General features: G+C 43.3%; 1 protein-coding gene and 1 non-coding gene across 3 annotated transcripts in view; one reads left to right on the top strand and one right to left on the bottom strand.

Moving 5' to 3' along the window:
- The window catches only part of LOC105086568 (pseudouridine-5'-phosphatase), a 498,657-nt gene that overhangs the window by 112,755 nt on the left and 373,817 nt on the right, over nt 1–12,085 (bottom strand). The window lies entirely within an intron of this gene.
- LOC135320465 (U6 spliceosomal RNA) lies at nt 6,926–7,032 on the top strand. Its single transcript, XR_010379618.1, has one exon. It is a non-coding gene; the product is annotated as a U6 spliceosomal RNA (small nuclear RNA).

Below are 12,085 nucleotides of genomic sequence, written 5' to 3'. Positions count from 1 at the left end.
GTGGATGGATGGACAGATGGATAGATAGATAGGTAAATGGATGGGTGGATAAATGGATAGGTAGATGGATGGATGGATGGATAGATGGATGAGTGGATGGTAGATAGACAGGTAGGTAGATAGATAAGTAGATAGGTCTATGCAGAGTTAGAGATAGATAGGTAATAGAACAGATAATAGAAGACAGTGGACATGCAGATACAGGGAACAGAAGATACATTATAGGCAGACAGATGACAAAATCGATGGCAGATGGACCCTTATCCTCAGTGGAATGGTAATGTTATGCTGGAGGTAAAGCAAAAATGTACGATCAATGGAAACATGAAAAGCTATAGAACAATGTTAGGCAGCGGTGTGCTCATTAGCAGTCTTGCAAAAGACCCTCTTTGTACATTTGCAACCTAGACTCGGAGTACCTACGCACCACAATGGTAGACAGTCCTGACAGCACGTGTGTAATAAGGTGCTGCAAATTCTCATGCGTGTCCTGCGTTCTCAAAGAAGTGTTAAATTATGAATGCACTCAGGACGGAAGTGAGCCTCCCTGTAGTTTACAGCTTGGTAATCAATTGGTATTTGTTTGGGAAATGATCCCAGGGGCTGTCAGCTTTTGTTTGGGCTCCAAAAAGAGAGTGATGTTGGGTAACATGGTGAGAAAAAGAACAATGAGAGACATAGAAATTTTTAGAAATGCAGAAATATAAAGAATAGTGCGACAAAGAACAATAAAGGAAGTGAGGGGATGGGGTGGCTATTTCATTTTTCTGCTTTCATTTATTGTTCATTTTACCTTGTTTTTTTTTAATGCAAAATAAAAGCCATGCATAACCACGGAAGAAAAAAAATCTCAGCAGAAAAAAAGGCTACGCACTGAATAAAACACAGTCACAACCCAGAACGGCCATCTGTGTAGAGGGGTCTATGCTATGTGTGTAGACACAGTTATTTTTCCACGTTGGAGGATGAGACACACGGTCTTTCCATACCTCATTTTCTCTTTAAACAGTTGGGGAAAAGTTTCCGTTTTGTCATATATGCATCAGTTTGGGAAAACTTTGCGTTCCGTCATATATACATCGTTGTGTCCAAGTAATTTTTTTTTTTTTTTAGTGGAGGTATCACACTATATTTCACTAACCCGCAGGTAGGTCCACTTGGGTGGGTTCAATCCTTTGTTTCATAAATCATGCCAAAATGAGCCTTTTTGTCTGTTGAGCTGTGTGCACATATTTACCTATACGGCTCGCCTCAATGTCTAGATTTGGAATTGCGAAATCTCATTTCTTTCCAAAGAGATGACACCCGTCTGTGTTCCCACCAATAGCATATGTTTCCCCACATCTTTGCCAATACTACATATATATTCAGATATTTTGAGCTTTCTCAGAACAGCAGGATAAAAAAAAAATACCCATCCATCTGTACCTGGTTGTTCTCATTTTCCCGTTAATACTGGGACCGCGATCGGGCAATGTTTCATCCGTTTACAAGCAAATAGTATTTATTCTTCTGTGAAATGTCTGTCCACGCCCCTGGCCCATTCTGTCTGCCGGGATTTTCGTGTCTCATTCAATTGTAAAACTCGTTCAGTACTAGGCAAATTTTGTCTTTGTATGCAATATCTTGCATATTTTTGTTCTTTTGATGTTTCTTGCTATTTATGCAGGAATGGTTGGGTTGTTGTTTTTTTTTAAGTTTGTATTATCAAATTTACCGATCTCTTCTTTACAGCGTCTGGGGTTTTGCTTTGCTTACGAATGCCCCTGATACGCTAAGATTAGTTTTAAAAATATTCTCCCACCTCTGCTAGTCTGAGCGTTTTTCCCCACTCTTCTGTTTAAGTCTTTGATCTATGCACAGTTTTCTCTGTTGAAAGGACTGAGCATGTGTTTACCCCAGCCCCACACGCTGTTGCACACACACCGGGTGGGTGATTGTTCCAGGTGCTCTGGCTTGGAGTGAACTGCTACCTGTATTAAATAAAATGTCAGTATATTGTGGGGGCAATTTCAGGATTCTCTACTGGTCTGTCTAATCACACATGTCTGCTCAACTTTGATGAATTAATATTGCTGAGTACCGTGCTTTGATGAATGTTATTATGGTCTACAAGTTGCCAGGTATGGCGTTCATACGGAAAAGAAAGTGTGAGCATTGTCAAACATGTTCTTAACAAGCAAGCGCATATATGGTATGTTATAGGTCAGATATAAATAATGCTGAATGTTAATTACTCAGTTTTCTTCTTGTCTCCAACAGCGTTTTAGATTACATCAGTATTTCCCCCACACACACTCACATCTGCAAAGTATTGCATTTCCTCCTTCCTAACTGAATTGTCCAATAATTTCACTAAATCACCACCAGGCGGGCATCCTTCTCTCACGCCAACGTTAACAGGAATTCCTTTAATGTTTCCATGTGAATTAAAGCACTGGTTCACGGCTGGTAATACTCATTGTTCCATTATACAGTGACCAGTGCTTTTTCATTGCCCGCTTTGGCCACAGGAGACACTGGATTTCATCAGCCTCGTCCTGGCACATACCAGTCCCGGGGCTTTCCGTCCTCTGTGATTTATTACCATGGTGCATGCCCCTCACAGATGTGGACCCCTTCTTGGGTCTGATGGAAGGAACCAGGTTTGAGACTCATCATGATTTTGCAATTCAATAATATTACAAGGCATTTATTCTTTGGGAAAGAGAATATGGGTGTCGGTGCCCGGTGGAGACCCTGCGTTGACCAGAATGGCCGGCACTGGCACTGGGAAAAGAGCCAGACAAACCGGCTTCTCACCTCACAGGGCCCGGAGGTGACCTCTGACCTCACTCTGCTCATTCATAAAAGGATCTGTGCCAGTCCTTGTTCTGAGTCCTCTAAGACTATTTTTTATTTATTTATTTTTTATGGAAGGCTTTAAAACACGTAGAATTAACTACACTTCATCTGAATGAAAAGGGTGGGTACCCCCCAAGCGTGCTTTTGACCAAATTTATTCATGCACTTTGGAAGTTCCCTGTGTGCTTGTTTGGGGACAAAAGCCTAGCTTTTAATTAATCGGAAGTCAACCAAATTGCGTCGTTGGTGTGATGAGGATTTTATTTGCAGATTCCTGCCACGCCTCCTCATCTCACTGTTTTATCATATTTCCTTTTAATGTTCCAGGTGACGCAGACACTGGAATATTAAATTTACACCACCGAGCTCACGTTTCGCAAAACGACAAAGGATACTAACCGGTCCCGGTGATCACCCCATTTAAACACAGCACGAGAAAAATGTACAAAAAATACTAAGAATGAATCAAATATAATTAATTGGAAAAGCATAATATTTGAAGTGACCACCAGTAGAAGCATTACCACCATGCCACACTTTCACTTTTTAACCAAGAACATATTAAATTCAGAATTTTTGCTTTAGCATTTTTTTTTAACTTTGAATTAAAAAAAAAAAAGCTTTACGGACTCCTCTAATACGAAGTATAAATGAATCATCGGCGCTCGCACGTTCCAAATACTGTATTACGTCCTCCAAATAGATTAGGAACGTGCCCGAAATGCCCCCTGAACTTGTAACGCTGTGCAGACACACCAGTCATTAAAGACATAAGCATACAAGTCGGTGAAAAATAATAATGTGGGCAAGTGTCGTTCAGAACAATACTCACAGGGATCACTGCCACTCAGAGCCAGAGACCCGTCTTCCTTAGCAGCCGTATGAAATAACTGGACGAAGACAGAGTAAAACTTCAATGACAGTTTTGGTGTAGCCTTAGTGTCGTAGTCCAGACCACAAGCAACTGGAAGCACAAAAAGGCAGAAATACGTATGCTTCTCCCCCAAACTCCTGCACCAAACTGTAATGAAACATACAGGGTTTATTCATCCTTTCTGCTCATGCGCTCATGCAATGATCTGCCTGCGGTTCCTCACCTAGTCACCCGGCAGACGTTTACTGAAGGCAAGGAACTTTCTCCAACATCAGGAGTGCAGGAATACGAAAGGCATTTTCTTTGTAACTGCCTAGTCCGAGCACTGGGGTGGTGGATGAAAACATTCCAAGTGCACATAACGGATGCAGAATGTGGGAGTGTAGAAAAGGCCCCGAGAGCAAGAAGTGAGGTCTGCAGACCCAGCACGCTCACACGCCGTGGCTTTATTTAAATGTCGGCATCGCCCTAAGGACTTATCACCCGTGGCCATCGTGGAATCCGTGTCTGGGGAGGTCGGAGGATGGGGCCAAATCTGCACGTCCTGCAGGTGGCCCAGCCTCTCCTGGCTAGCGCTGCCTACCTGGCCTTGTATGACATCACACTGCTGAGGTTTACTTAATAAGCGTTGCTCGGGCAAGCCACGGATGCCAAGTCCATAATGTGTCCTGTAAGTGCATTTTGTCCTTTATCTATTACATTACGGAGGTCCCCGATATATAAGGGGTGAGGTTAAAAAGGATCTGATAACACGGGGCAATTGGATGGAGTCAAACGCTGGCTGGCATACAGAATCATTTCGTGCAAAAACAAAAAAGGGTACTAGTATGCATTATTCAAGTTAACCAGGCAAGTGTTTGCTTTATATAACTCTGGCTGCAACTTTTAAAGGTAATTTGGGGAAAGGAATGGTGGTCTATTTTTACCTACAAAAAGTTTACTTTCCTGAGAGCAAACCGGTTTCTGGCACAAAAATTTCGTTGGAAAACAGCTGAAAGAAGACCAAGGAGAAAATGGAGAAACAACGATCCCACACTCTGTACCAACATTGCTACGTGCTTTTTGGACTCTCATTGTTTGGAAAATATTTTTGAAACAAATTATCTTTTGGGGGGATGGATTCCTGCAAGGTTCTCTCTTTCGTTACTGTTTTGACCACCAAGTTGGGTGATAATATTCTAGGTACACGTGCAAGACGGATGGCTCTTTGGAAATGCACGCTTCGTTGAACCCCTGAACTGTTGGGGGGGGTTCTAACCTTGGGCCCACGAGGAATGCCCCGATCTGGAAATCAAGACCGTCTTCTCAGAGGTGACTGAGGTCTTCCTAAAACATGGCACATTCTTCAATCTGCTTGTCTTTGAAACCTGGGTGGGTACTATTGAGATCATTCTGCCTGAGATAGCCCCAACCTCATTCTAATTGGATTAAGTAACCTATCACAGGAAGAGAAAGACTGTTCTGCTAATGAGCAATATTATGGCTGGTATTATCCGTCAGGCTCTGGGGGAATCAGACCAGACGGAAGCACCTACTGATCACTTTTAACATGTACAGAAACGTTGCAGGCTCCATTCGGAGGCGCCCTGCTCTCAGCGATTCAAAGGACAGCGCCAGTGTATTTACTGTTTATTTTTGCAGTTCCATGACCCCTGGAGTAAGTCCCAACACAGTCATTCAGGCATCATGATTCCTATTATTTATCTAGATAGGGAACGTTTATCCTCAAAATTGGCCAAATCTGTGAAATACAAGTGTTCAAAACAGCATCGATGTCTCAAACTCCCAAATTTATCCCTTCCCACCCCTGTTCCCAGGTAACCATACTACATCTGCGAGTCTGTTTGTTTTCTAGGTGAGTTCATTAGTGTCCTCTTTTTTTTTTTCTTTAGTTTTGCAAATGTTAACCACTATATATACAAATAGATTAAAAAAAAAAACAAATTTTCTCTGTATAGCACAGGGAACTATATGCAATATCTTGTAATAATCCTTAATGAAAAACAATATGAAAACATATATATATATATACACACACACACACATATATGTATACACACACACATGACTGGGACATCGTGCTGTGCGCCAGAAATTGACACATTGTAACTGACTATATTCAATTCAAAAAAAAAAAAGAAAAAAGAAAAAACCCCAAAACACAAAAAAACCATCGACAGAGGTTTTCGGTTTTTTTTTTTTTTTACTTTACTCTGTTCACTGGGAGGGTCATTACAGAAAGCTATGTATGACTCCAGGCCATAGTTTCCTTAAAGAAACTCACATACGAGCCCAGGTAGCTGGGGATAAGATGCAACAGAACATCGACTTTTGTGAGATTCTCATCTAAGTAAGTGAACATACAAAGTATCAGAAATACAGGTTCTGTTTCGTTCAGCCCTCCAGCAGCCGGCGGATCATCGTGTGAGAAGGAAGACAAGGTGTGGTGAGTCTGAAGCACATGCCCAGAGCAGCAGTGTTTAATAAGCAAAGCCGAGACAGGACTTTCATTGCCGAAACTGGGCGGCATCCCACGCCACGCCGGTCACACAGAATTCCCTCCACGTTCACGGTCACAGCATTTACTTATGCAGGGCTGTGTGGTTTATTGGCAGGGGAAAGCTCCAAGAGGAAATACTTTTCTTTGCTGAACTTGTTTTTCAATGTTACTTGTAAAATTATTATATTTCTAAGCACTTTGGGGAAAAAGAATAAAAGAGTGAAAGCAGAAGAAAAATCAGGCATATATTTGGTAGCTTGGGATTTCCATAAATTAAAATCTAAGGGAAAAAAAACCAGAAAGGACATCTAAATGGCCAAACACCCACATATATAACGTTTTAAATATAAATGTTTATATATTACAGATATAATTTTATAATTTGATTAACGTTTTTGCATAAGTATATTATATATTATGCCTGATAGTATATAATAAATTCATGTTGTATATATCTTTTTTGCCCACTGTGACTTTCTTTTATGTTGTATGTTTCTCAAATATGTACGTGTGTATATATATATATATATTTTTAAGGGTGTTCAATTTGGTTAGTCTCAGGGAAATTAAAGCCAGTACATTCCACAGTGACTAAATTATTAAAACCCAGAAAGACTGGCAAATACCAAATGCGGAGAAAATGTGGATTAACTGGACATCCACCCATATGCGCTGACCCCAGAGCGTATTTTAAAACAGACATTCTCGTGTTCACTTCAGCAGCACATATGTGAAAACTGGAGCAATGCAGAGAAGATCAGGACGGCCCCTGTGCAAGGATGACATGCAAATCCGTGAAGCACTGCATATGAAAAACAAAAACAGAAATTCTCAAAACGGAGCACGTGCTCTCTGCCACCAAGGCCGTGACAGAACCCAGCCCACTCTGTCTTTATGGAACCCGCTAAGTAAGAAGTAACTAAGCAAATACTACGTTAGCTGTTTCACAGCAGAAAGGAGCGAGCTCAGACCCAGAGCTGCGTTCAGATTTAATCAGCCCTATCTAACCCCAATCACTGGCTGCAGTTTAAACTCATTTGCTGCGCATTAAAACTTCACGGGAAAGAGTGTTTCCTCCTGAGTACGTGCATCAACAGATAGTAAGTTGAGCTCACGGAGGGAAAAAAAAACCATAGAGTTCATACAGTGCAGTTTATATCACAAATGTACACGCTGCATTTTATGATAGCTCTCAGCGGAAGAGCGGATCATCTTTCAGGGTATCTCGGAAAGGACGGTGCGCATGTTTTAAATAAAAATGCAAGCATGTTCCATCCGGTTTCGCTCCCCTTCAGACTTCCGCGACCTTCACTGGCATTTTGCAACGTGCTGCTTAGCGAGACGTTGTAACGCTCCCCGACGCCCAGGGTTACCCATCACCTAAAGAGCCAGCATGGAGGTCTGACCTTGGCTTACGATTTAACGATCGCGGCATTTTTACCGATTTAACGATCGCGACATTTTTACCGATTTAACGATCGCGACATTTTTACCGATTTAACGATCGCGACATTTTTACCGATTTAACGATCACGATATTTTTACCGATTTAACGATCGCTGCATTTTTACCGTGTGTTTCTTCTCCTTTCTCTATACTTCAGGTAAGACTGACTTTATTATAAAGGACCCAAGGTACGTTGAACTTGAGAATTGGATGTCCTAAAGCCAACGTTTACCTGACTCAGGCATGTGCTTTGATAGTCTCGCGTCCTTCATTTTTGGTTGGTAATCATCTTACATCGGTGGGGGACAGACAGACACCTCTGCCCTTGCCTCTCTGAAGCTGTACTGTTCGTCCTTGAAACAGAAACCCCTCTTCTTAAAAAGTTAACACAGGGTGTTATCTGCAACTCCCTCTCAAGCCTGTACACTGGCGCATAGTCTACTGTCATTTTTCTTCTTTTTATTAAGAGGGTCTTAGTCCTGAATTTCAGCGGTTGTGATTTATTTCAGGTGCTATGTTGGTGCTGACGCCCCCGTGGCAGGAACCGGGGCGGACGCCCATTTGAAGTACATTTCCGCCCAGTAAGTTCTGTCCCTCACCACCACCACCCCCCCCAGCTTGTCACGGTTTCACAGCACCGACGTCCCAGCCTGATCAATTTCTGATTATAAATGAGGTTCCTGTAAGATTGATTTTTGTTTTCACACTCGACTTCATGTTCTGAAGTATCAGTGACAGAAATACAGATCTCTGGTCTCTCTTCCCTGTGGATCTGTTTCTAAAGTCATGCAACAAACACTAAGATGATGGCATAAAGCCTTCAAGCAAACCATCCTTGGTGCAGTTTTCTGTATTTAACTGAGTTCCGTCAGTGAAACTTCGGCGTGTCAGAACGTGCGTTCAACAGAGTTGTGTGTGGGAGCCTATGATTGGGCGGTTTCTGTGAACAAGAAACACTTGAGAATTCTTGCATTCACATTTTATGTCTCGCTTTGGAAGAGACTGGGCTGAACCCTGCACTGTGACTCTTGTTTACTTTTGTTTTGTTTTACTTGTAAGATAAATGCACATGACAGGGATCGGGGGGGGGCTATTTTGCAAGCAAAACATCTTGGACTCAACTCAGATTCCTACTTTCTCCCTGCACACACCACGTTTGTTTATTCCCGCGAAGCCTCTGTGCTTCCATACCTGACCAGCGGCTTTCAAACTTGAGTGGCACCAGAACCACCTGGAAGGCTACTGCAGATGGATCGATGGCCCCCTTCTCTGAGGTTTCTGAGTCAGTACGTCTGGGACGGAGCCGGAGAAGCTGGATCTCTGACAAGAACCAGCTCCCGCGAGGCAGCAAGTGGAGGTTCCCTCTTTGAGAACCACCTTTCCTCTACCCAGATTCCACTTACTCTCAAACTCAGGTCAGCCTGCCCTACACTCCTCTCCCCCAACTTACAAAGAGGGCCTTGCATGTTCTGCACCCCTGCGCCCCGTTCTTGAGACTTCATTCCGCCGCACACGCCACTAACTTCCATGTCGGAATTCCGCCCGTGTTTGTATCTTAATTGGCTCACTCTGACTTTCCTTGAAGTTGTATGTGTCTCCTGGTGGTGACGCCACCTCCACAGATGAGGGACGTATCAAGAGTGGCTGGACTGCATCGGTCAGGACACGGGGAGAACCCTTGCGGTCCGGGTGGGAGTCTGAGTCCCACTACAAGAACCAGCGATTCCTCCCCGCAAAAAAGTGGGAGCAGCAGGTTAGGAGAATTGTTGGCAGCTTGCTGCACATCCACGGAGCGGCGACCAGAAGGTGCATTCTGGTCCTGCAACGAAGGGTCCCCTGCAACAATTTCAGATACAATTCCTCCTCCTCCTCCCCACCGCCTCCTCCCGTCCTCTCCCTCTTGTCTTCTCTTCTTTCGCTTAAAATTCTTCCTTCTCCTTCTTCTCTTTCATCTCTGTCTCCTCTTCCTTCTTCTTCACAGGACTGATTTCTGCCTTTAGCTTGGAGGGAGCGGGGAGGGTGGAAATGCAGGCACCTATAGTCACCTGGAGGAGGAGACCAAGATCTCCAGCAGGTGAAGGTCTCTCCATGGCAGGTTCACCGGGAAACAGGCTGCCGCACTGGGCTGGGCCAGGCTGGGCTGGGCTGGGCCGGGCTGGGCCGGGCTGGGCTGGGCCAGGCTGGGCTGGGCTCACCGACCGGCTTGCCGCTCCTCCGTGGGTTTGTGCGTGGGTTTTCGCAAGGCTGGCTGAAACTTCCTCGATGACCAGTGCTAGGAACAACTGGTCCTGGAGATGGAGGGTCTGAAGCCCCCCACCCGTCCCCGGTCCACTTCTATGCAGAGAACGCCCTCTCTTCGTTGAAGGGAAGCCTGGGGACGGAGACTGGAGCTCCCAGGATGCTAAGGTGGCAGGGCTCGGCCGGTGGTTCCGCAGACCGTCTTCCTGTGTGTTTCCGTTTTGGCTCCATCCCTCATCTGCACGAGGGCTGACACCATCCCAGGAAGGTGCCCCTGTGCGCTCCCTCCCGCCCTGAGCCACGCCGGGGTTCCGCTCTGCTCTCCTGCCCTCCGGTGCCCGCGTGCTGGCACCTGCCTCAGCCCTCCTGTGTCACCGTGCACGCCTTCCTCTTCGCCACAGTGCCCTGGCTTGATTAGCCTCTTTCATTTAGAGACATTTTCCCCACAGAGTGAGGGGGATAAAGATGCCCATTCAGTGAAAAATAAGCCGTTCTGGAGATAAATTGATGGGATGGGAATGGCTGATTCAACGAGGATGTGAGTTTTATGAACGCGGACGCATAATTCAGCAACACCATCAGGATGGGTGAGTGTTTATACTCCGTTGAGCAGGGTCTGAGAATCTATCAATGCTCAGCTACCCTTTGATTAATATTGACTGAGCCCTACTGGGTGTCAGGAATACACAGGGGAAAAAAGTTCGTATAAATCCCACCTTCCTGAGGCTGATCTTCTAGTGGGAGAAATGTGCATTTTAATCACAAACCAGATACATAAATATGGTGTTAAAATTATGATAATGGTCACGAGGTAGACGTCTTGGCTGCTTTCAAAGAAAACCAGGCCCCATTGACAAGTCCTGGCCATTATGCATTTTAACTTTTAATGATTTTTGTAGGCAAAAATTATTGAGAATTCAGTTTTAGTTTCTCTACCTTTGACTTCTAACGAGGTTAAATATTTTCTGTCCCTCTTTTTTTTTAACTTATGTCATTTCCTTGCTGAACAGGATTCAAATATTTAATCTTTTTTTTTCTCTTTGAGCATTTTTCATATGTTGTCGTTTCTTGATTTATGGGAGCAACTGATACATTAGGAATTTTAAGCTTGTTTCCTCTGAAAAATGTCGTGATGATCACGTCTGTTTGCTTTTTATTTACTTTATTTACATGTTGCTTCTAATTTGTAGGTGTAATAAACAATATGACAGTGACTATTGGTGCACAAAAATCTCTTCCTGCTTTTCTGACAGTTCCCGTAGGAAATATTCCTAAAATTGAAATTACTCAGTCAAAAGTTACAAGTACTGTGAAGACTCATTGCCAGGGCTCAGATGGCTTGCCAGGAGCATTCTAAAATGATTTCAAGACACGTGCACCCCAGTGTTCATAGGAGCACCATTTACAACAGCCAAGACATGGAAGCAGCCTAAATGTCCATCAACAGATGACTGGATAAAGAAGTTGTGTTACATTTATACAATGGAATACTACTCGGCCATGAAAAAAGAATGAAGTAATGCCATTTGCAGCAACATAGATGGACATGGGGATGCTCATACTAAGTGAAGTAAGTCAGACAGAGAAAGACAAATATCTTATGATGTCACTCATATGTGGAATCTAAAAAAAATGATAAAAATGAACTTATTTACAAACAGAAGCAGACTCGCAGACATAGAAAACAATCTTACGGTTACTGAAGAAAGAGGGTGGTAAGGGATAAATTTGGGAGTTTGAGATTTACAAATGTTAGCCACTATATATAAAAACAAATTTTAAAAATTCTCTATAGCACAGGGAACTATAGTCAACACTGTGTAATAACCTTTAATGAAAAAAGAATACGAAAATGAACATATGTATATATATGCATGACTGGGACATTGGGCTGTACACCAGAAACTGATACATTGTAACTGACTGTATTTCAATAAAAAATTAAATTAAGTTTTAAAAAATTAAATAATTTCAATCCCACGAAGACTATAGGAGATGCCAATTTCTTGGGTAAAATCTTTCCCCCTTTTTTCTTGCTATTATGCACAAAGTTGTTTTTCATGTTAGCGGCCATCTGCTCCCGCCAGCCCCCTCCTCCTTTCATAGTATGTGTTCCTTGATCGCTGCTTTGTTCCGGTGTTGGACGCTTTCTACTTGTTTTCCAAGTGCCCCTGTAAGATGAT

The sequence above is a fragment of the Camelus dromedarius genome, chromosome Y (assembly GCF_036321535.1).
Source record: "Camelus dromedarius isolate mCamDro1 chromosome Y, mCamDro1.pat, whole genome shotgun sequence".
Lineage (NCBI taxonomy): Eukaryota > Metazoa > Chordata > Mammalia > Artiodactyla > Camelidae > Camelus > Camelus dromedarius.
This window is presented reverse-complemented; position numbering and strand designations above follow the sequence as displayed.